Source organism: Falco peregrinus, chromosome 6 (genome assembly GCF_023634155.1).
Source record: "Falco peregrinus isolate bFalPer1 chromosome 6, bFalPer1.pri, whole genome shotgun sequence".
Classification (NCBI taxonomy): Eukaryota; Metazoa; Chordata; class Aves; order Falconiformes; family Falconidae; genus Falco; species Falco peregrinus.
Window position 1 is genome coordinate 91,849,729 of NC_073726.1, and position 25,342 is coordinate 91,875,070.

General features: G+C 44.2%; 1 long non-coding RNA gene across 7 annotated transcripts in view; it reads left to right on the plus strand.

Moving 5' to 3' along the window:
• Window positions 1-25,342, plus strand: part of LOC114010594 (uncharacterized) — a 69,092-nt gene that overhangs the window by 8,085 nt on the left and 35,665 nt on the right. The window contains exon 2 of one of the 7 annotated variants that reach the window (XR_008747668.1): window positions 5,458-5,623. The exons of the other annotated variants lie outside the window; for them this stretch is intronic. This is a non-coding gene — a long non-coding RNA (uncharacterized LOC114010594). The remainder of the gene's footprint in view (window positions 1-5,457; window positions 5,624-25,342) is intronic. 7 annotated transcript variants of the gene reach the window in all.

Below are 25,342 nucleotides of genomic sequence, written 5' to 3' on the forward strand. Positions count from 1 at the left end.
TGGGGTTAATAAAAGTACTAATTGCTAAAATGAGATCAGGACCTTAACACCGGTTGAACTGGTAATGGTTTAACATCCATTTAATGTACAGTTCAATTGTACTGTACATTATGTATCAATGACTGATTATTTTAGGATAATTTAAAAAATAAGACTGACACAAAGTACCAAAATAAACACTTTAGAAAAATGTAGTTATGGCACAGGCAGGTGTATTTCCGCATACCAGAAAGATGGAAGTACATAAAATGCGGAGCTGTTATAACTATCTCTAAAAGTATTAATGTAATATTAAATAAGACTCCCAGATAAATATTTTCAATGTTAATTTTTTTATTTTACCATGTATACCAACATCCGTGGCTATGCTCTGACTGTTGTGTTCCATCTGGGAATGCAGAACACCAATGGATTGTGGAACACTTTGGGTTTGCAGCTGCTTTGTTTCACCAGACCAATGAAAAGCTGCTGAAATAAACTCTTGCACCCTTTGCTTTCTGCACTCCAAATTTCTGCTGAGTTGTCACCTCCCACCATTAATTATTATTCATACACCACCCCCTTGTTTGCATTCCCTCAACTTTAACTTTAAACTGGCTTTGTCCTGTGACTGTATGAAGTTTCCAGGCTGATGCAGTCCTGGTCTGCTTGGATGCCAAAGTGGTGCTTAATTCAGGCAGAGTGACTGGCCACCTCCAGCATCAGGTTGGTCGGGGGTGACGGCAAAACCTCCCTGCTCTGCCTCATGCTTTTCTTAGGCATAGACTCAGGGAGCCATCTCTGGCAGGGCAAGCCATGTCTCCAGCTCTTCTGGCTTGGTGATGACGGCGACAGTGACTGTGAGCTCTTCACAGCTTTTCCTTGAGCCCTCTGCCTCAGCTCCTCACTTTTCCTCCATCTCATGGCAGAAGTGACCCTGTCCCTTCTCCTTTGGGCATGATTTTGCCCAAGTTGCTAACAAGCCTGTAGCCAGCTGTCTACACATGTCCGCTTTCCTCTCCATCATTCCTCCAAGGACGGAGCTCCTGGCTTCCCCTTCAGTGCAGGAAGCGCTGCCTTCCCACCTCCCTCTCACCCTGTCTGCAAAGCGGCTCTGGCACAATAGGTGCTTCCCTCCCAGATGCTTCGTATGAATGGACATACTCGCTGTTATTTTTTTGTAACTAGAAGTTGTTTTGTTGTTGTTGTTTGTTGTTTCCCCCCCCTGCAGAATTGTTCCCGTTTGGACTGGCCACCATCATCCATTGTTCTCGATGAAACAGAAACTGCCGTTGCCCTCGGGGGAGATGGTGGCTGCCTATACTGTGAGGCATCATAAAACACAGACCCCATTGGGAACAATGGGGAAGAGCCTTCTCAACGTGGCCGCCAGCTGAGGTCTGCCATGGCTCTTGGCCTGGCCAGAGCACTGAGCGGCAGCCACGTTGAGGGGAGGTGGTGGTCCACCGACCAGCCTCTGGGCTCTGCCTGAGGGGAAAAGATTACATGCAACAGGAAAAGTACCAGAACAAAACCAGCTTAATTACAAGAAGCGAGTGAAATAAAGTCTTTGTGCAAGGTTACAATGAGTTCCACTGGAGTAGGAGCTAGCAGAGCTTTTAGCTGGTTTTGTAGGGGGGGCTGAAGTCCTTTTTGCTGCTTGCTCCCATTGGTGCCTTGACTCCCCCTTAAATACTAAGAGAACCAAATTCTTGTTTGACACTTCAATAGGAAATTATCTTTGTCACAGTATAAGCAGCGTATCATCTATGAAGATGTGGTATTTTCCCACCCTCCCTTTGCATGGGGCAGCCTCCTGCTTCATATACTCTTGGGTTGCTGGAGTCTGTATTCTTTTTACCAACATAGGAGGCAGAAAGATGTCTAATAATGAGTTGTCCATTCAAAATGCTGGATTTTTAATCTCTATGCAAATTAATACATTTAAATGCATCTTTGAAATTACCAGAAAATTTATTTTGGAGTCCATCCATACATAGTGTACTGTTAAGGAGAGTACACTCTGTTTTTCATAGAGAGTAAAGAATGATCATAAAGGATGCCTGAATTTGAAAATTCTGCCCTGACTCTCGAGTCTTTAATTGCCTCTGAAACATGCATTCAGCGATAGAAGATATTTTAAAAAATGATGACATTGGAGGGCATACGTCATCAATAAATTTACACAAGCCATACTGTAGGAATGTTGTGATTATTTTCAAAATCAAGCTTTGTGATTCATTCAAGGAAATAAATGGGCAAGATCTTAATAGGAATTCAAACCATTCAAGTAATTAAAATCACAGTTGGCATACTCACCCAAGTCAAACTGTAATCTGTTAAAATCCCATGTGCATAAGCCTCTGGATCTCCATAATTTTACATTTACAGTTCTATAGGATGAAGTCATTTGCTGCCATTATTCTTCAGAGCAGAAAATTTCCTCTTGAGCAGAAGTCTTAACACTGCCACAGTGACGCTAAAACCATTTATAACTACAATTATAAAATTACATTATATTTATAATTATAAAATTGTATTTCTCATTATGCTTACAGCCATTTCAGTGCCTTTGTACTTAAATTGGTAGAGTTGACCTTTAAAGATTCAATATATGCTCTCTCCTCTTCTGAGTAGGGACTAATTACTTTAGAAGTAGCGATTCTTCTAGAACATTGAACCTGTGTTCTCAACTGAGACACTGAGATGCTGGTATTATGCACCTAACCATGTGAGTTTGGGAGCTGAGAGGCAGCTTTTTGGTTCTGAACCATCTGTAAATCCACTCAGGGTGCTAGGTGTGCTCACTGCCTTCTGCACTGGCTAACAGAGGGAACACCCTGTGTTTAGTAATAACTCAAACAATGGAGGTTACAGCCTGAAGTAACCATTGAATGCAGGGTCAGAGGAAAGATTAGAGTGAATTAAACAGTAGAAAGCGGGAGGAAACAGGCAGGGAGCAAACCCAAAAATCATGGTACAAGAACTGAAGTGAATACACAATGGCCTTGAACAAAAGCCAAGGGAAAGAGCTTTTTGAGCAGAGCCCTGAGTGCAAGCAGATCTGGGATCATGAGCAAAGCAATGGCTTCTTGTTCAGTCTTACTGTATTTCAAGAAGCGGGACTTTGTAGTAAACCAGGATTACTTCAAAGAAATACCTGGCTCTTGTAATCCATTTCTCATTCTAATGGAAACAGCCTGCGATGTTGTGCATACAGGCTAACTGCTCAGGCCACGATGGAGTTAGACAATGTAACCAGTGAGAGCAAACAATGAGGAAAAACAGGGAAGGAGGACAGAGGGAGATTTTAGAAAAAGATGTGGCAAAATGGAACTAAAATGAAAACTCACAGGAAATTAATCTAAGTCACAGAGAGATAAAAGAATGTAGTCAGGACGTATTCTTCAGCATGACAGTCAGTCAGCTGGGAGATGCTAGAGCCTCTGGGGAAGAATAATCACAAAAATGTACCCATGTTTAAATTTCTGATAAAAAAGAGACCCTGTCCCTCCTGTCCCATTGCCATTTCAGAAAAGCAACCCTGTTCTGACAGGCAACCAGGCACCACGATGGAGGGTTAAAACACATGAAGCTGCTGCCCATTTGGAACACACTCCGTCTCCTTTCACATCTGCAGAGCATTTAGCTGCTTGCATCTGGTTGTGTTTGCGCAAATATAATTCCATATTCACTAATAATTCCCGAGGCTAAAGGCCCCTCTCCTGTAACCTTGTTAATATTCTCACAAGGCCTGGTGTGAACGCCTCACAGCATTTGGATTAGAATTCAGTCTGGTGGGTTTCCCCCCCTCCCCAGTCTCTTACTCTTTCTCTTTCTCGTACTTTTCTGGCCTCCAGTTTCCTGGCCACCCACATGACGAGACACTCTCCCTCCTGCTCTCTCCCCATTCTCAGTTTCAAGGAATTTCCTTTTGTCAAAGGCAAAGTGTGATTGACATATTTTTCCCCTCTTAAGCGCAGTCTTCTTAATACTTGATTTAACTATGTCCTTATGGGGCTCGTATAATCATTACCTAGGTGAGAAAGAGACCCCCTGCTCCCTCCCTACCATTCGATCCTGGGCTTCAAGTGCCAGACTGCTGACTACTTAGTGCATTTTACATGGTTTTTATCCACTTTTTAAAGACGTTTTTATTAATTTGGTGGTGTTGAAGGGTGCCAGATTGACAGCCTTGGAAACTGAGGTCATTTGTTTGTCTACAAAACAGGTACCACTGAAGCAGCAGAACTGCTGGCTCCCATACCAATGTGCCTTGGGATCCCCTTTCAAAGCACCTCACCCCGGCCAGAAAAATCACCTCCTTCTTCAGCCTTTCTGGGAAGAAGGCAATTCAATTTTCTAATTAGTCCTCAACCCTGATGCTAAGACTGATAAAAATCTATGCTGGAGCTCACCCTACCATAGTGTCACAGGAGTCAGGGATGTAAGCATTTTGCTCCTTCACTTCTGGTCACTCCTTTTTTTAAGTATGAGAAACAATGGTTTCTTCTTGTTCTCCAGCCTGTTTTCCGAGTGACCTGCATAGCAGCATCCCCTGCCAACCTCCCATCCCAGGTAGAGACCAAGGTGTGCCATGGTGGTGGGGGCAGGGGGTTGAAGGAGAGAGGCTGTGGGGCTTGGGAAGTTGGATGGGCTGCTGGCAGGAGAAGGAGAGTGAGTTCACAAGCTGATAGCTTGGAGTCTTTAATGTTCCCCTGGTTAATTTGTATTGAGCATCCTGCTGTACTGCTCTGCTTTTATCCATGTTGTGTATATTAGGTAAGGGAAAACTCTGCATTGTGGTGGCTGGGGGCTTGCTGTGGGAATTCACTTGAAAAGGTTGCTCAGACTGAGCCAAACATTTTCAGTACATGAAGGATTATTAACAAGGTTTTGATTAAATATTTGCACGATCTTAGGACATCTCAATATGAGAGCAAAACAGGGGTTTTTTTCCACTTCACAGAAATAGTCCTGAAAACTGATTGTTATAGCCAACATATAAGGGAATGTTTATGATTAAGTATGTTGAACATTTATGCCACCTCATTAGAATACCTTGTTTTCAGTTGTGTATGAACTTTGCTACATTTGAAATGACTGAGGTGAAACTTCCCACTCAGGGATCAATCTCTGTACTTTGCATCCTTCTTTCCACCTTGCTTTGAAAAAGGGAGGAAAAACGGAGTTTTTAGAAAAAAATAAGGGAGACTTTATTCACATGTGTGTGTTAAAAAAAACCTGAAAGGGATACCAATAAGAACTAATAATTCCTACCTAATTTGGATGAAAGACTTGTCTTTTGATTACCAGTTGGGGCAGAGGATCCCTCTGATGTCAGGAATATATACTTGCCTATTTCCATGAAAATTTTCCCACATTTACTCAAGTTATGAGCCTCAGAAAGTCCCATTTTGCACAAAGACATTAGAAATTCATATTCTCTGAAAAAATTCTGCCTGTTCTCAAACCTAGGCGTGTATGGCAGCCTTCTCTGCCAATGGAGCAGTGGGGAACGTGGTTGGACACATTGTCTCGGGACATGGGAGATGAACAGTGTTACTGCCTCTGCTGTGGTTTTGGTGTTTGTCTGACAGAGCATGGGAAAGGAGAAGGAACCTTTCTGAGAAGACTGCAGAAGGTAGGGAGCTGGGACTGTACTACTGGGAACAAAGACACTGACACAAAGAGATGCTGGGCTGGATACCCTGATGTTCTGAGAAAGGGGAGGGGGGCTTACAGGTAGGACTAGAAACATGACGAGGGAGGCATGGACCTCAGGTGCTTGTCTCCAGAAGCAGAACAGGAATTTCCACATACTGGAAAATCAAAAATTACATATAACAGACACCCACACCCACACCCACCACACCCCCCTGCCTTAGAAAAGTAATGTTTCAGGCTTCAGAGCAGAGTTTGGATGTTATGAAGCAAATAAGACAAGAACCATGTTGAAAAATGAGTATAAAAGAGAACTTCAAGTGTACAGGATCTTCAACAGAGGTCCAGTGTTATATATTGTTATATGGTTATGTAATTAGTAAGATGTAATTATGTAATATGTAAGATGGCAAGTTAGCTCATAGATAGAGCAGAAATAATGTCAGGCTTAATGCTGATGATCCATTACATCTGCATGTTTGACTTTACAGCATTAATTAATTTCTTAACATGGTATTATTTATACAGTACATAGACCTGGTATAGCATACAGGTCAGGACCTACACTGCTGCAAAGTGAGTTAGATTCTATATCTCATAAATGGCTTAAATTAAACAAATCAACAACTATTTACCTTAGCTCTGGCTCCAAGCCACAAGGATTCAAAAGAACTCATCCTTTGCAAAGCCAGCTTCTATGTATTCTGTAATGAGACGGGACCAAACAGAAATGATGTAAAAAAAATCCTTCCATTCTTGTCTTCCTTTCTTCACACAAACATGTGCAGCTGCGGCCCGTATCTGCTGAAAATAGTCATCACTTCAATATGGCAATGAATATTTTCAACCATTCTTTCAAGAAAGCTTTTATCTTTTCTTGGCCTCACGATGTCTCCAGGCAATCTATCTCCATTGTCAGGGCCTTGTTTACTGAAGTATTGTTTCAAGAAGCATAGCCCAGGACTCTTTTTCTGGTGTGTGCCTGGGAAGGAGGTGACTGGTAGATGGCTTCAGCAGCTCACCAGATCACAGGCTTCAACCTTGCTGCTGCCACGTGCTCTGGCTGCCTGGCTTGCTGTGGAGAGCCTGTTCACTGGCTGTGCATGCATTTGGCTTGCAAGCGGCCCAGAAACTGATGTCAGATACCTGACTGCAGACATTGATAAAATACTGTATTCACGCATTCTGGGAAAGCACCAAACTCATTGCTGCAGAATAAACGAGTTAATGAGACTGTGACTGAAATGCTTTGAGAAGGTGACGCGAGAACTGGTGTTTCCAGCTCTGAGGCAGCTCTATACGTTGCAGCTACGGTATACCCCTGGGTTCAGGTTCTCACAGTTATTTTCATAGCAATTGTTAGAAGCTTTTCAAAATGCAAGCTGTGATTTCTAGAGCGTGAGTTACAGTGGGCACAGCAGAGGGGACTGTGCCCCCCGGACCATCTCATGGCAGTGATTGCTGTTCTGCCTTTTGCTCTGAGAAGTTGCTGTTGAACTCCATATGCCACACACTCCTGTGCACATCACCTGTAAGGTCAGTTCTCCACCCTTGTGTCCTGTTGGGCCACTCTTCTGTCCAACATTTGGTGAAGTGTGTCTTGCCTTCACACTAGCTCAGCCTCAGGACTGTGGTGTGATGTTCAGGTGGTTTCTCAGGCTTGTGGGGCTGCCTTGTAAACAGCGGTGCTCTAGGTGAAAACACGGAAAGCGAATTCTGCAAACTGTGAAGCAGCCTTGGCTTTCAGAATTACCCCAGATAGCTCAGGAGAAAAGTGACCTGAAACCTGCTAGAATGCTTGTATACTCTTGTTTTTTTCTGAAGAAAATCCTTGCTGTCCTCTGTTGTCAAAAATTGGCAGTAATAATCTCTTTTTTAAATTCAAAGAAGCAAACAAATAATCCTGCGCCTTCCCTGCCAGACTGAGATATCTTTAAATCTTTTCCTCTTTTAACTGAGTGTTTGGAAGGGGTAGGGGGAAGAAGGAGAAAAAAGGGCTTGAAGTTGTCAGTGAAGTGCCTCAGTGTGTCAGGTGTTTTCCAGGCCCTGTGTAAAACAGTCCCTGCCTTAGTGTGCTTGCAGTCTCAAAGAACAGGGTACAGGAAAATTCAGAGCTTCAAGCTGGGAATGGGATAAGGCAGTAGCCAGCTGCATCATGGCCGTAGAATAGGGCTGGAGGGATCTATCACTGCCAGGGTCCAATTTGGAGAAAGTGGAACACAGTCCAGAAAACATTTGAATCACACTGTTGTCATCAAGTACCTGTGGAGCCCATGGGCCGAGCATGTCTCACCTCCGTTCCTGGCCAGGCCAGGTATGAACTGGCAGCCTGCTGCTGCTGCTGGCAGATGGAGAAACAAAGACATTTCTGTCCCTTCACCCCACTCCCACAAGCAAATAGCAAGCGTGAGGGGTGCTGGGCCTGTTACTAAATCAGTAGATTGACAACTATACTGTGAACATTGACTGATGACAGCAAGGACTAATGGCTCTATTAAGATGTGGAATGAGATAGCAAGAGAATCCCAAACCAAAACACTTTCCCCTAGGAACAGGGAAAAGCTGGATATGGTGACTGGTGTTCCTGTTCAGACAGAAGTGATGAGGAGCTCCCTTCTGCTTCTGCTTTGGAGCTGCCTGCAGACATGCAGGGTGCTGCTGCGGGCCGAGGTGTGGGACAGAGGGTCTCCTTTAGGCTTTCTAGAGGCAGCTCCTGCTCTCACGGATGCTTTGGACAGTGAATGGCATTGTTCAGGGGGCTGCAGCTTGCGCCAAGAGGATTTATATACAATGTCAAATCCCTCCTGTCCTGACCCCTCCTGACTCCTGCACATCTGTGAGAGAACACCCTTGAGTGGGCATCTGTAAAGAACCGTTTATTTTGCAGTGAAGGGGTAATCTTATAATAACCAGGGAGTTCCTCCAAGTTCCTGGGAGTACTGGGAGTGAACGTTGCCCAGTGTTGCTGGCTGAAACGCTGTGAACACAAATACAATGGAGGCTCTGAAGAAGGCAGAGCAGCTCAGCACCCACAGCCCATGTTTATTTTCTCCAGAGATGAAGGGGGGACTGCAGGTCAGCAGGAATTGTGCGTTCTGGCTGGTATTTATTGACTCAGAAGTCCTTGCTGACAGACAGACAGACAGACAGGCAGGCAGGCAGGGAAGGGTTCCATTGCAGTGACGTCGTTTCTTTCCCTCTTTGCCCCTGAGGGTTTCACCACTGACACTCTTCACACATTGCTGTGGCTTTTCCAGCTGGTGCTGGGGCGAATGGCAGCTGCCTTTCACCTCACTGATGCTGGAAGCTTGGGTGCCCCTGGGGAATGTGACTCTCAGGCTTTCAGCGACATTCTGCAGCGCATCTATTAGAGATGTAGCAACAACACAGAGCTTCATGTTCCGTTTTCCCTCTGGGACATGGGTTAAGACTGGAGGTCTGGGTCAGATGCTGAAGGTGAACTCTGGGTGGCTACTGGGGGTCAGCCTACATCATCTGTGCAAAAGAGAAATGTATCCCTGCGTTGTGCTCAGCCCTATTTCCATCTTCTGTTCCCTGATGCAGTCACTGCTAATTAGGTCTTTGATTGCCCTGCTCTCATGTTGTACTTTAGGAGAGATTTGAGTCCTTTCTGTAAGCAACAGTAAGGCAGATCTACTGTCAGCTATTCGCAGGGATGCTACAACACTCAGCAGCCTCCATTCGAGCCAGAGGTCATACTTCAATACTCCAATACTTTTGATTCCTGGTATGGTTCCACCAGAGGGTCCCTTTGGGTTTGAGATTGTGCTGGAGACATATCTGTTGCAAGCAGCACAGTTACCTATGCTTTTAGCCGCACAGGGCAGCCTTTATAAATGAGCACTCACTGGCAATGCAAGATACTGGATACTTCCCCCTTTGTCAGAATGGAGAAGCAAAGTGTCCATGTTTAAATAGCATGAATTGTTTCTCTTGTCCTCACACTCTCCACTGTTCTTTTAAGATGACTTATGTCACTCTGAGCCCAGTAAAACAAAGGTGGCAGTTTCTAAAGGATGCAGCAGGCTGCATCTGGACATCTGGAATGTTTGCAGCAAAGCAGTGTTGGATAGATTAGAACATGATCTTTATTGCCTTTAAAAACATAATACTTGCAGCATGGGTAGAGTGAATCACAGTGTTCTCTTGCTTAGTGAAGTTTACATTAGTGATGCTAAGAAGTTGCAATACAAAGGTGCCCTTTCAGATTCAGTCTTTATGAGTATGCCACCTCTGCAAATAAAAATGCATATGAATGGGAACCCAAGCATCAGATAATTTAGTCCACTAAATTAGGTCACCAATGCAAGATTATGTGCAACAGTGCATGTTTTGTTTTAACAGTCTTAGATGATGAGGTATCTTCCACATTTGGATTCTGGCTGTTTTTTTAGTAATTTGATTCATACAGTGAGGCATGGTTGCAACACTTTCTGTTCTGTGATAGAATGCTTCTTACATCACCTAACATATATGGAATTCTTTTCAGGCTCTACCTCATTAAAAGCCAATGCTTAGATCTCCTGCCTCTCTAATGCACAGGGGCAGATCTTGGCATATTTTCCCTTTGAAAAGATTTCCTCTCCTTTTCATTATTGACAGCTGTACAGCTGTCTGAAGACTGTGGACATTTCCCTCTGCACTTCTGGATGTTTACTGTCTTGGTAATCTGTTTGTGGAGAGCCACATGATTTTGTTCCCCTAGTAAAGCTCCTTTTTTCCCCATTTTCCCTGTTTTCCCTAATGTGGCCTTCCCAGTAAACAGGAGTAAAGAGGATGAGGGGTTCAATATGTGTACGGTGGATGCCGATGATGGGATGGTACTGAGAGGAAAATGCTTTCGTGTCTGTGTCTGTTAGCTGTTGAGAATGTCTCATGTCAAAGGGCTGCAGGAGAGAGGACACAAAGGAGCTGTCTTTGTGGCAGTGCATATTGAGCACCTTCAGGGTGTCTGTAGGTGCACATCGATTTACAGTTCTAAGTATAAGAAGGGGCCAAACCAGCCCCTAAGCATTTTATTATCTAACCTTGCTGAGCTTTAGGTGTAATGGGGCAAAATATGTTATAAGCATGCAAATACTGGGTACAGTTGTCATCGCTCTAATGGGCTTCCATGGCTGAAGAGGGAGTAGCTGGACCATTGAGTCTTACCTGAGGGCTGACTTAAACAACTGGGATACCCCAAGCTAATTCCTTCCCCGCACCCCTCCCTCCCAAGTTTGAATAAGAGCATCTACATACAAAAAAAGCAAACCTTGACTTAGAAGCAAAATTTGATGATTACCAGTATGTTAGATGACTGGCCTGCTGTAACTTTCTTTTCTCTGTCTTTAACTCACTGTTTTTTCTCGTCTTTCCCTATGAGGTGCTGTATCCTTATGTCAGTAGCTTTCAGCTTGTGATCAACAGATTTCTGGAAATTGGGGGACTGTTTCTAAAGGGTCTGTGAAAGAAAAGCCATTTATATGCAATCTATGTTTGTGAAATTTGTAAAGAGGATAGCATGTGTTTGTGCCTATTGGGGTGGGCAGGAAAATAATACGAAAGGTTTTTCTCATGGGAAGAAGCGTGGATTTAAATTGTAAATTTGTGGCAGTTTTGTAATCTTCAGGTTTCTTTAGTTATTCTCTGTTTCAAGAAAGGCATGGTGACTGGTGCTCTCTGGATTGGTGGAACTTCTCAGGAGTGTTCTGTATGTGCAGAAAGAAAGGATGCACAGTATATGAGGTATTTGCATTAGATTGGAATAGGTTGCCTGTTAGTGAAGTATACTGTACCTGGCCCAAATCCCTGTGTGGGGACATCTTGGGCATGACATCCATGCACAGGGAAGATGCTGACATCCAAGAGTGAAAGTTACCTCCTTAACAGTAGCAGGCACAGATGCAAACATGTCCTGGATTTAGAGGTGAAAATTTTTTGATCCTGTGCAAATTACTGTAAATCAGTTTTGTTTGATCTCTCATCCAGATCTTATTTAATCCCTTTGAAGGACACTCCATTGTGTTTTCTTTCTTCTATGCTGTCTCTTGGTCAAAGTGCTACCATGGCCCATTCAGCCACCATGTTAACCTTTGATCCTAGTTTTGCTCAGCACCTCTAAGCCCCTTTTCTTCAGAGCCTGTGATTGCCTCTGTTTGTGGCAGCTGTATTCTAGAAACAGCTTCTTTTGTTGCTTATGCATTCGCTCCAAAACAAGTGACACCCAGGCACAATGGGTGTACCAGAAGCTTACATGTGTTGTTACCTGTAGCTAGATCTTAACTTTTCCTTGCAAACCTCAGTAAACTCCACTTAGCTTAGTTATCTCCATCACTGCAGAAGGAGAAACAGACTTTGTTTTGCCTTCTGCCAGTGAATCTCACCAATGAAGGATGCTGACCACATAGACAGCCTACCCATATAGTGCAGGTTTATGGTCTTGCTGTCGTAGATCCATGGCTTAGGCCTAGGAAAAACGAATTTTGGTAATGGGAGTAGAGGCAGCTCAAAGCATTTTTTAAAATAACAGACCTCTGGGTTCTTTGACAGATGTCCTTTTGGTTTTGTTTCCTTCCCAAAACGTCTTGTGATTTTCTGTAGTCAAACAGAATAATGTTGGGTATTATGACATGTATACAACGCAATGCACCTTACTGATTCTTCACATAAATATATACTCACAATTTTGTAGGTTTATAAGTTTAGATACCTTAACAGATACTGGATGCTGTGTATGTACAGAATGAAACTAAGGTATATACTGCAAGCTAATTAAAAAATATGCCTGATGGGATCAAGTTTGTCTTTCAGTGATGCCAGAGCACACTAGTTTATATTAACATGTTAGTTAAGCATGTTAGTTGAGTTTAGATCAACAAATTGAAATGGAACCAGACAATAGCTGGTTTCTTTCTGGCTTGCACATGCTATATATTTAGGTCCTACTCTGGACAAGCAGAGCTCAGTGCAGTAGCATATTTCTTTTTGCTAGCTTTGCACTTCACCTGATAGATTCTGGAGGATCATTAACTTCAAGAATGGCCAAACCATGGCTTGCAAGATAAATATTTCCTGGCACATGGTTTTCTGCAGCATTCAGTCCACTTCTTGCCACCCTCAAGGCACATGTATGGAGAGCCGGTTATGGGCTTTGTGAGTTGTTCTCATGGTTGGTGCCACCAGGTAGTCCCTGTAGTTCTCATTCCCAAATGACATGATGCCATGTGATAAGACACATCAGGTGATGGAAATCCAGCTATCGCTCACATAACAGGTACATATCTGTGAATTTAACAGAAGCACTCAAGCTGAAGAGAAGAACCCAGAAATGTCCCCACAGGAGGCTCTAGGGCCAGCCTCAGCAGAAAGGTGGGGAGTCAGTGCTTTCCCAGGGCATAATGCATTCCAACCTGACCTTGTGCCTTCTCCAGCACATTGCCCATGCCCTTGTGCCCCATTCTTTAAGCAAGCAGGGTGGCCCAGGTGAGCAGCGCTGTGGAAAATCTGTGTCCTGGGGGTTTCCAGCTCATTAGTTCTGCCACTCTTCTAGTCCTGCTACAGAAGCCACAGTGAAACACAGCCTGGTTTTGTATGTGGATCCCATCCACTTCAAGCTATGCTGGTCCAGTGCAATCAGAAAGAAATCAGGAGTTAAAAGATACTTTTCTGAGTAAAGACAAAAAAAAAACAATCCTCAAGAGGTGAATCTGGGTTGAAGATTGAAATATGTTGTCCTGGTTTGGGCTGGTTAAACCATGACATATGAATACGAAGAATGAAAAGGTAACGCTGACAACCTGGTCACTTTGTTGAACATTAGTGCATTTTGACATACGTTGAAGATAGAGGGAAAAATAGTTAATTCAATTCTGTTGTCTAAAATAATCAAGGGTATACTCACCTCATCCTGGGAAGAAAGTAGTTTTTGTTACTGGCTCATGAGCATAGGTATTTACATTGGAAATCCCAGAGCTTTTGGCTTCAGGTTTTGCAATGTAGTTCAGTTGGAGTATGGATCGGGAATTATGAAATCTGAATTGGCAAACGGTTGTTGTTGATGCCTTTCTTTAAAGGCGTGACTGCTTCCCCTTTTGTCTACTTCTCCTTCTGTGTGTATCATCTGTGTCTCTACTTTATTTCAGTGTCTCTCACCTGCACCTAACATGCCTGTTATTAACATGTACTGTTAATACTGTAGACTTAATTTTCAGAGGGGCAGCACAAAACCAAAAGCAGCTGCCTGTGGCTTCAGCTGGAATTCAGCACCTCTGAAAATCAGGCACTAATGTTTTTCAGTTGGAAGAACAGATTCCCTTCTATAAAATAACACTTTGCATTTACAATTTCATGAACTTCCAATCTATGTAGCTTTTAAAACACTGTGTACACGCTGCGTTCGCACAGATATCTGGCAGCCATTTCTAGGGAGCATTAAGCAACAAGATCTTGTAGTGAACAGCGGAATTATTTTTTATTTAGAGATTACATAACTCTGACAAAATGGAAACCAGCCCCCGTGCTTCACTGTAGACCAGAACTTTCTCTTCCCAGATGGAGGATGACCTTTAATTGTGTCAGTTCCACCCCACATCCTCAGAAAACAAGGGCAGCTGCTTCACACATGAAGGGAAGCAGAGACTGAAGCAGCCATGTTGATCAAGGATAGATCATGACTGAGGTAACCTTACAATAGCTACATGCCTTAGAGCCTACCCATCAGTCAGGTCTGCAAGAGTCTCCAGGCAAAAGTTACTGCTCTTAAATGTCAGAAATTGAATTAGCCCCCACCTGCCTCTGTCCCTTTAGTGACCACTGTCGCAGCAATACTGACACATCCAGAAAAGCTTCCTGTCACAGTTAACCTGGGGGGGATCAAGCAGGGTTTGATGCTAGTAGTGCAAACAGTGATGCTGCACCAGAGCTGCTCAGATGGACTGGGAGGACTGGGCAGATGGGAAGGTGGCGGTCCCCTCAGGCTCAGGTCTGCTGGAGGAGCTGCCATGGACTTCATGTAACTGGGACTCATAGCAAAGACAGAGAGACTAGAAACACACCCAGTTAATTCATCAGTACTCCCATATATGCTGTAACAGTAATTGTTCTAAAAACTCCACCACCACTTACACTCCCCTATCTTTCACTCCTTTTGTTCCAGCCACTTTCCTAAACGTTAAGCTTTTTGATTACCTTTCCCTGTTCCTTTAATGTCTTCGTGGTGCTGAGGGTGTGGGTAGGTAGGAGGTGCTGGGACTTCTTCTGTGGAGCAGCTGTGATGGCTTCCCGAGGATGTGTGAGAGCTGGGAAAGATGGCAAGGCATGACTTTTTCTGTATGCTGAAAGGCTTTCTCCATCAACCTGAAGAAGGACCTGAGAAGTGGTGAAAAGGTATAGAGTTGTCAGCCCTGAAACAAAAGCGTTCGCACAGTTGGAAAGTAGCTGGACAGTGTCTGCGTCGTCTGATGAGCTGAGACAATTCCATTACCCACAACTTGCCGTAAATCAGCCAGTCCTCTGCTCTGAAATAGGCATTCAGTGTCTGCTCTGTTATTCTTTAAAGTTCAGGGCTCTCGGTCAAAGAGATGGCTTGAGCGTGGCGGTTGGCATGGAGTCACGGCAGTAAAGGCTTTATCATTTCTTTTGGCAAAGTTGTCCCTGAACGCAGTCACATGCTAAAATACAATTTAAAAATATGAATACACTTTGACTATGTTTATGTTAACTTTCTGTGAACAGTCAAGCAATTTACTTTTATTGACAAGAAAATCTGTAAAAAGTCCATGTCGAAGATACATATGTGTGCATTTAAGTAAACTAGTTCTAAGTTCTCATGCATAAGCATTCAGTTTTGAAGTGCTTACACATTCCCCCAGCCAAAGGAATGGAAACAATACGATGTGATTTATCTGACCAATCAAACCTAATGCAGACAGCTGCAGTGCAGGCTCTCCTGCTGGCTGCTATTTCCATGCCGGCAGAAGACGCGGGTAGGTGCCCCAGATGATTGTATTTGTGCTGGGAGCTGGTCACTCGGCTGTTCTGGCTGATGACTCACAAGCTAGAAAAAGCACAACCTGCCTCTGAGGGTCAAATGTGAAAAGCGTAGGAGCCCTCTAAACCTGGCACTCACTGAACAACTGCCTGTTGGTGGTATTCGCTAAGTGTGGCCTTTCATTTCTGTATTTAAATATGAATATGTTGATAGGAAGCAGTTTGCATGCTGTGCTGGATATGGAATCTCCCCCCTGCCCCGCCCCCCACCAATTGATTCAGAACCATTAAAAGAACTGTTGACAAGGTCCATGCAACAAGTAGCATATTAGGACAAAATGGTGAAAAATATGCTGACGTTTGATGTCACAGTGGTGTTCTTGTGGAACACGAGGGATGTGTGACACCATCACTGAAATAACAGCTTTGAGCTGTACCTGTGTAATGCTTCTGCGTGAATATTCCTGTAAACAATCCAGAAATGAAATACAAAGGCCTTGTTAAAAAAACCCACCACCGAGAGCCAACACCTAGATTGCTCAAAGAGACGCCAAAATTCTGGCAAAGCTGCTGCCAGACCTGAAGGTGTCTAAATTCCTTACAGGGCTGTGCCGTTGCCAGCAAAGCTCCCTGTGAGCTTGAAGGTCTGCCACTGCTTTACGTAGCACAGCACGTAACCTGCAAGGTCTTGAGAAGAAAACCAGCATGGTGTGAGCAGGATTCCCCTGCGCACCCCTCAGGTTTCTGTGATACAACAGAAATCCGTGCCCAGGATTCAGGGGTTATGTCTGTGCTTGTCCCATTGCCTCTCCCACCGGTGATGCCCCCTGGCAGCGGGGATTAGGCGTAGCTCCCTGTCCACGCTGGTTCTTGCTGTCTCTCTTGTCTTCTTTCCATCCTCATCTGTTGCGGGGAGCTGCTGCAAAGAACTTGGGAGAAAAGGTAATATGAGGACAGGTCTTCTGTATCTTTAAGGGGTGTGTTTTGATGGAGGTGTGGGTTTGGAACAAAATGGCACTCGGGATACACTGCTCCTCGAGTCACGTTCTTAATCAGCTTGGGTAGCGTGACCTGCTTGCTGTCTAAAGTGTGTTTTCAAACAAAGATCTCCCTTAAATATTATTTAAAAAAAAAAAAAGTGGGTTTTTCCCCCTTTTTAAACCAGAAATGAAGCCCAGGTAGATTTATAAATTAGTGAATACCATGATTTTCAGCTTGTCACTGGACTCCCCCTGCTTTTGGGCAAAACCCGAGTGCAGCCTGACATGCCCATTGCGGGGAAGGGACCTTGCTCGGTGGCAGGGGCCGGGTGGTGGTTCTGGCCAGGGGGCTAGGCTCGCAGGGGAGGGCTTCTGGTGGCCCCTGCGAGGGTGGCCATCTGCTGCACATGCTTTATTTATTTCTTCTTTGGAATGGCCACGTGAGAGGCGCGGTAAATCTCACACGTTTTCTCAATCTGTACCCCAACCAGGTAGGATTGACAGCTGGAGAAAACCATATATTCTGAGTGCTAAATAGGTTATCCACCATCCGTAGGAAAGAAAAGCAGTGAGCTTTACAATCGTGCCTCCCAACCGTGCCCTTGTTTTTGACTTTGCCACTGGCAAGGCTGAGTGCCTGACCCCTGCTAACGTGCGGTGCCTTTAATAAGGAGAGGGAGGGAAGTAATTTTATACTCAGCATGTGAGTGATTCATGTTCTCAAAGGGGATAAAAATGTTATTAGAAAATTCTCCTGCCAAATGTGTGGCAAACGAAACCAATTTATTAATGCTGCGAAGCCAATGTGTGAAATTGGGATAAAAGGTGAGGTGCAGTCTCAGCCCTGCGCTTGCTGTGGCAGAATGTGCTGCGAGACAAAGGGCTCTTGTCCTGCGAGAGGGGATGCTGCTGTTGTGACCATGAGCACTAGCAGCAAACAAAACATTTTCTTCAGCTTGGATGCTCTTCACTGTGTTGGGGTGGCGGATGCCGAGTCTGAAAGAGCAGACCTTGATCATGAGCCATGGAACTGCTGCTTGAAACCTGTAAAATATTGTCAGGACACCTCTGAAAATGCTTTTATTCTTTCCATAGTTCAAGGCTTCCTCTTCATTTAGGGTTATTATTTATTTTATTATGTGTTAAGCAGTCTCAGCGTGCTCTGTGTTGAACAAGACACAAAACAAAAACAGTCCCAGACCCCAGAATACTCCTGATGTGAAACAAAGTCCACACGAGTAAGGCATGGGTTTGGAGCCAAGCAAGAGGCCCCGACATGGCCCACGCTTTTTATACTAATGTATTTTACATGGGATAAAGGTGAAGGTGACCATATGTTCATGAAGTACCTATAAAGCAGGTGCTGTACTATTGACAAAAGCAAGCTGAAAGAAGTTTATATTGAAGTGACTCCTGAAAGGTTAAGAGTCCCCTGCCTGGTGCCCTCAAACTGATGAAGTCTGTGACTCTTCCCACATCCCCCTCACTGCTGCTCTCTCTGCCAGCACCATTGATGCGACTGAACAGGACTGAAGCAGCACAGATGGAGCTGTAAGCAGGGTGAGCAAGTCTTAGCTCTACATCTTTTTACATCGTATGCAAATAGCATCACCCTGTTTTCAGCACCTGGAAACCATCAGCATTGGGACAAAGAGCAGTTGGGCAGAGCTGTGAGGACAGAGGAAATTTGCGGGGGAATTTCTGCCTTGAAAAACTCATCTTCTCCAGAACAGAATATACTCATTCATCTAATATCTGACTTCAAATTATCTTGTAAGTAGGCATGCCTTCAATTCCTTTGGATTCCTTTCTTTTCCTAAACTGCCCCCAAAACATTGATCCTAAGTAACTCCGTTTCTTAGCTACAGGTATCTAGAAATCTGGGCATTGTTCAATCAGATTTTGATTTCACTGTGGCAATCATCGTCTCCAAGGTGGTTTGTTGCATTATTTTATGTTCAGAAACAAAGGCTGAGGATCGTTCTGATCAATTTCTAAAGAATATAACCCAGCCATTAGCTCACTTAGCCCATCCAAGCCCAGTCTTTCTGCTCACCTTTCATTCAAGAAAGCCCTTACCATATCATCTCCAGACTTTGGCAGTCAAGCAGCAGAGGTGATGTGAAGTCAAGTTTTGAACAAAGTGAAATGTATTCAGAATGTTCCTAAACAAGAAGTGTGAAAACTGCCTGTTATTCTTTCATGCCAAAGAGGAATGCTCAGGAATTTGATGAAAGACTATAAGGAATAAAATTTAGGTTCTGTAGTGGAGCACACACACAGTATGAGTGTCTGCATATCTTTTTTCATTTACTTCATGGACTTGACCTCTAAATAAAGTTTTGCAGATTTAACTATTCTCAAAGCTATGAGGGTTTTTTTGGTTGGTTTTTTTTTTTTTTTTTTTTTTTTTTAATTTCAGTCTAGCTTCTATGAATGAATCTTGTACTGGTAAATTTAATCAGATATGGGATTTCTTCAAGCTTCCCTCAGCTGCCGTTGTATCACTTTTCTGCTTGCCATTGAGCCAGCAAACTCATTCCCCAAGATTTTAATATTATTTGTATTTTGTCTACAGCAGGGATAAATTAATTAGTTTCTGACATAATATTAACATTTTATAAGCCTAAGTCACAGAGCATGGTAGCTCAGCCAGAGCTGAGTGATCCAGAATCCGAGTTAATTGTTGGGGTTAGTATTAAGTGCCCATGGTCATCTGTCAGGCAGGTGTCTCCATCTAGCTCTGTTTACAGCTGGAGTCAAAAGGTGAAGTCTGCAGAATCAGTAGCCCTGTCTCTGTACTCCCTGTTGTCAGGGTATACAATGTTCAGCCTTCTTGCCAGTACATGCAAGTCCTTTGAAGAGTGCGGTAACTGCACCTGGTTCTCAGGACATAGTATTCTAAAGTGGAGTCCAAGGTCTCTAACACATAAACCCCCATAAATAAATAAAAACTACTGCTGATTGGGAGAAAAAAAGATTCAAATGGCATACATGCCTGACTTGTCAGCTTCGTGAGAGGGTCTTGTGAATCCTGTGAACCCCTAATCCAAGCTCCGTGGTGGTTTTGCCTTCACAAGCTGGTCACTGTCACAAGTTCCTGGTCCTTTGTGGGTAAGCTTCTACACACTCTGCATTTTAACAAAAGCTTTGAGACTCAAACCTTCATTCCAGCATTTATCCACCCTCTTTATGAAAGTAACTACAAAAATACCTGGCTGTGGGCTCACTCAGTTGTTATGGCCAAGGAAAAATCTTAGGCATTTATTGCACTTTGAAATACATTCAAGTACGCGGTTCCCTGGAGTATGGATGTACGTAGTATTTTCTGTCTGATCAGCTGTTGCCATGTATTCTTTGGACCCTTCAACAGCATCAAGAACCCATTAATTCAATCCATGGACTTTCCGAGAGGGGTCTTCAGAACAGATAGAATCTGTGGGCAACCTATGCAAAGGATATCTGTGTCTAGATTAAGGCAAGATGGACACCTGGAACTGCATCTCAGAAGATGAAGTCTGAGTAGGCTGTTCAAACCATTGGTTTGAAATGGTGGTAGGCTGTTACCACCATTCCCCACCCCCCCACCCCCTCCTTCTCTCTCACTAACATGAAACTATCCTTACAATTCACTCAGCCATCAGGAAAGCCAGGAAATTATCCCTGCTGGTAGAGGAAGAGAATTCTTCTCCATGGGGTCCCTGGAGAGCATTGGCTTGCATTTCATGACATCTAAGAGTTTACAGTCTAGTGCAAATTCTGGAAATGGATTCCCTTTTATATATATATATATATATAACTGAAATTATATTCTCAGTTCCAGTTTGCAGACCTATTACCTGAATTGGCTAATCCCCTGCTAAAGTCTTTCATGGGTCAATGGCTACAGAAGAACATAATCTGAATAGCACTAAACACAGTAGAAGACAACTTCATGAATTCTGGAATAAGGGAACTTGATTGGCATCTCGTGGTAGTTTAACTTTGGTGTCTAATAATGACACCAAAGAACTGAGGCTTTTCCTCTAATTGGCTTCCTGAATGGATTCCCTGGAGTCAGTGAAGAGCTGAGCTTACCTTGCCATCTCCCCATCAGCAGGGAGGTACTGCTAAGGGTACTCAACAGCTAGTGATTGTCATGTCACCTATCTGGAGTTAATATCTCTGAAATATTGTCACTTGTGTCAGATATAGTAGAAACTGGCTGACTTTTTCAAGCAACATGGTGAGAACAAGTTGAATAGAAAGGAAATTATGAGCAAGCTAACATCACAGTCTTCCATCTTTGCCTTCGGCAGCCCACATGTCCTTATAAGCCTTGCTTCCTCAGGATGTGTTTTTGTTTACCCTCTGAGCAGCAAAAGCACCCAACAGTCTTTTCTGCCACAGTCTGATAGTTTTGTGTATTGCACAGAGACTTAACAAGCAAAGTGATGGACAATTAACCAGTTTCCAACGTCACCTGCGCTGGCGTGTCAATCCGCTGGGGCTCTGCTGGAGTCACTGGAATTACTCTACATTTCCACTGGTATGGGCAGATCAAATCGCAGCCTTGTTTGTGCTGTTACTTTCCGTTTTAGGGAATCATAAGAATTTCCATATTGTATTGCAATACTTAATTGGGAGTTGTTTATTTATTATTATACCATTATATATATTTTTATGTACAGTTTATATATTATAATACTATTATTATCATATGGCTTAAGTGTTAGTGGGCAGAGTCATCTCCCAATGTAATTTTGTATTTCCTGGAATCCCACATCCTTGGACATCCAAACACAGTGCTGTAGCCAGTAGCAGGGCAGATGTGACTGAGCTGTAACAACCTCCTGGTATTGCTTTACCATATAAACTGTGAGTTATGGTTCTGTAGCATACATTTGCATTTGTTGTTGTTTGCAGCTATATGACAACAGTGCTCTTCACAGTGTGCCAGAACTGTATTTTGTCTTGGATGTTAACTTTTTCACAACAGGACTGTGGAATTTAGGCTGGGGCTACTTTGCATTCATATGTATATGCGTATGTATATGCATTCATATACATACCCTCTTGTGCCTGCTTTGCTATTCTGTAAATCAATTGGATGCTGATCTTAGAATCATAGAATAGTCTGGGTTGGAAGGGACCCCCGAAGATCATCTAGTGCAACCCCCCAGCAATGAGCGGGGACATCAACTAGATTGTGTTGCTCAGAGCCCTGTCCAGCCTGACCTTGGATGTTTCCAGGGATGGGGCAGCTACCACCTCTTTTCACTTAAAACCATTTCCCCTTGTCCTATTGCTAAAGGCCCTATTAAAAAGTTCATCCCCATCTTTCTCATAAGCCCCTTTATGTATTGAAAGGCCACAATAAGGTCTCCCCGGAGCCTTCCCTTCCCCAGCCTGAACAACCCCAGCTCTCCCAGCCTGTCCCCATAGGAGAGGGGCTCCAGCCCTCTGAGAATGTTCATGGCCTCCTCTGGACCCGCTCCAACAGGTCTGTGCCCTTCTTATGTTGGGGGCCCCGAGCTGAACGCAGCGCTGCAGGGGGGTCTCACCAGAGCAGGTCAGAGGGGCAGAGCCCCCTCCCTTGCCTCGCTGGCCGCGCTGCTGGGGATGCAGCCCGGGATACAGTTGTCCTTCTGGGCTGTGAGTGCACATGGGCAGCTCGTGTCCATTCTTTCATCCACCAGTACCTCCAAGTCCTCCTCTGCAGGGCTGTCATCCCCCATCCCATCATCCCCCAGCCCGTATTGATACTGGAATTGCTCTGACCCAGGTGCAGGACCTTGCGCTTGGCCTTATTGAACCTCATGGGTTTCACATGGACCCACTTCTCAAGCTTGTAAAAAAGAGAGCAGAGCCCGTGTGCCATGGTACCACTGTGGCGGTGCCATGCCTCAGATCTTGTGCAAGTAGCACAGTTATTGTGCTTAGGCAACCCCTCAGAAAGGAGCTGTAGGCCATAGGCTGGCACTTTCTGTTGAAGTAAGCCTACCAGCTATGCGACGTTCTGTGCTTCAGCCAGCAGGAGTGTTTGTTACATGGGCTGCTTTCTGCATAGAGCAGTAATCCGCACTCCTTTGCATGTGATTTTCTGTAAATTCAAAAAAGACATTTTGTTTTGTCACAGTTTACTTTGGTCGTAATACTTATCTGTAGGAAACCTAGTGTTTGTAACTCAACTAGATGTTTCTAAGTATTGAGACTTTTTTTTGTCTACTGCCTCAGCCAGAGTGGTTTGCCCTGCAAGGGGGGATGAGGTGGGAGCTGGGGGTCACAGCAAGGCAGGCAGGGGTGGGGACCTCACAGCAAAGCAGCACAGGCCCGCAGCACCCAAAGACAGGGAGCAAAGCAGGTCCAGTGAAGGTAACAGGGCACAGCGAAGAATCCCATTGCCACAGCAGTCCAGAGTGACAGGGCAGGAGGTCAGCTCAGTGGGTCAGGCTCAGGATTAATGTGGTGCAAGGCCAGGCACAGGCAGGGACCAAAGGTGAAGCCCTAAGCCTTAGTGCCTCTGACAAGGCATCTTACAGCTCTTCGCATGGCAACATCCAAGTTACACAGCTGTGCCGTTCTAGAGCCCAGCTTGATCCCAGTGGCCAAGCCCCTTGGATGGGGTGGGAGGTGGCTGCAGAACATGTTGATGCACTCAGGGCAGGCTCTGATACATACTGGAACACCTTGATTCATGCATTTGTACAGCAATCAGGGATACCTTATTGATTCCTGTTCTTATCTAGTCTCCTCATAACTGAGAGACAATAGCCATCCTTCTCCTTCTCCTTCATTTGCTTCAGGAAAGCTTTTCTTCATTACCGTATTTCAGACAGCTTGAAAATAACCAGTGGCCTTTTTGCTGTCTGATGGTCTCCTTGTGCACCTCTACCTGTCGTGCCCCTACTTAAGGGGGAAGATTTATCTTTATCACAGTCCCCATTCCAAGAAATAATAAAGTTCAGAAGCAACTGTCATGAGATACTATCTGAAACAGTTTTTTGGGACCAAATAGCTGTTCAGGTTGTTCATATTCATGTAATTTGGTGTTTACATTCAGCTTTTTAGTGCATCCTTCTCTGTGGTCAGGGGCTCTCCGGGGCCATAACAGTTCTGGTGCTTTCAGTATTCGAAGAAATATTGCTTTGACCAACACAATGTCTACGCACAGCAAAGATACAGATTTTTATGCATGTCCAGTATTGTATAGGGCACAGTGAGTTTTAGCACATCCACTCCCTGTAGAAAAGAACAAGATGCTTCTGCCTCTGAAAGACTTTCCAGAGTTACAGAATATTTTTCCTTAATGATTCAAAGTGTTGAAGCTTTGTTTGGAATCTGTTCTGGGCTACTCATGTGTATGGAAAACATTCACTGGACTTTCTGCTAGCTCCAGGCTGCTGGTTCCCAGAACAAGGACATCTTGGGCAGTGAGGAGTAGGCAGCATTGGAAGTAGCTGTCTGGAAGACGTAAGACTGGAAAATGGGTCAGATTTGATAAGCCTCCCCTACTCTTACCTTTCATTTAAATTGTAAGTAATGCATTTACCCAAACACAAGACAGCTTTGAATGGAAGACAATATTTTCGTTGTATTTGAATTTTGGAAAGGGGATATTTAACTTTGTACACAGGACAAAAAATCAGGTATTTCCCTATCTTCAGATTACAAACTAGGTCAGGATTTTCCAGTCTTCCAGCATTGCAAGCTTGCTACTTTGAACTGCTGCTGTCTCCGTGTGAGGTGCTGGGAAGCGGGCTCTAAGCAGGGGTCACACCTGCCCTCCTCTGTCGGCGGGGGGAGTCTATGAACATTCAATATAGAAAGGGACACTGATGTGGAGTGGCAGTTTAGAGTGTATTTTCTGAAACCTTTTCTTCCTCATCCCACAAGCTGTCTTATATTTAGAGGAGTCTGAAATTTTGATTTGGTGGAATTTTTTGGGTTTTTTTTAAACTTAAAATTTTGAAGAAGGCCTTCAAAAGTACAAGTGAATTTAAGATGCATCTTCCTCATTTTGTAGACCATCTGTAACAATAAGAAGCCATGTGTTGTGGATGCTCCGTTCATATTGGTGAGAGGTACTAGACTCTGGCTATAATGTCTGACAGTGTTTATGATCACCAAGAAAGAACGTCCTGGCAAGGAGCTATGTTGGCATTTCCCATTGCCTAGGCTTCCTGATTGAGAGATGAGGGACAAGTGGGAGATGTAGTAAACATGTGCCATTACAATTAAGAGTCTTTCAACAGTATGGGTAGGGCGGTTGGATTAATTTACCTAAAATCTGGGAAGCACATCTTTAGTGAGTTCTCTTCCTAATAACTGAGTATTGCCAGAGAGCAGCGAGGACAAGCTGCTTCCTAAAGAATGGGGACCTGGGAGCCAAGGAGAGTAACATGCCTGGCAGGGCAATGGCTTTACCAGGCAAGGTCTAGTTCCACCATGCCCAAATGAGGTGAGCAGAGCAGACCAGGGCCAGGTTCAACCAAGAGTCCAGATTATTAGACAAGCTTGTGATGACGAAGCAAGTACAAGGTCAAGCCAGGAAGCCAATCCACAAGTCAAGTTTGGGTCTCATGAGGGTAACCAGGCTCAGACAGAGTCCAGTGATCGTGGGGAAGGGCTGTAGTGACAAGACAGGTCCATGATCAATGTCCAAAACAATGAGGTTCAAGTTCAGGCACAGGCAAGGCTGTGGCTGCTCTAGAGACCAGCAGTCCTACAACAGATCTCAAGCAAGGGCT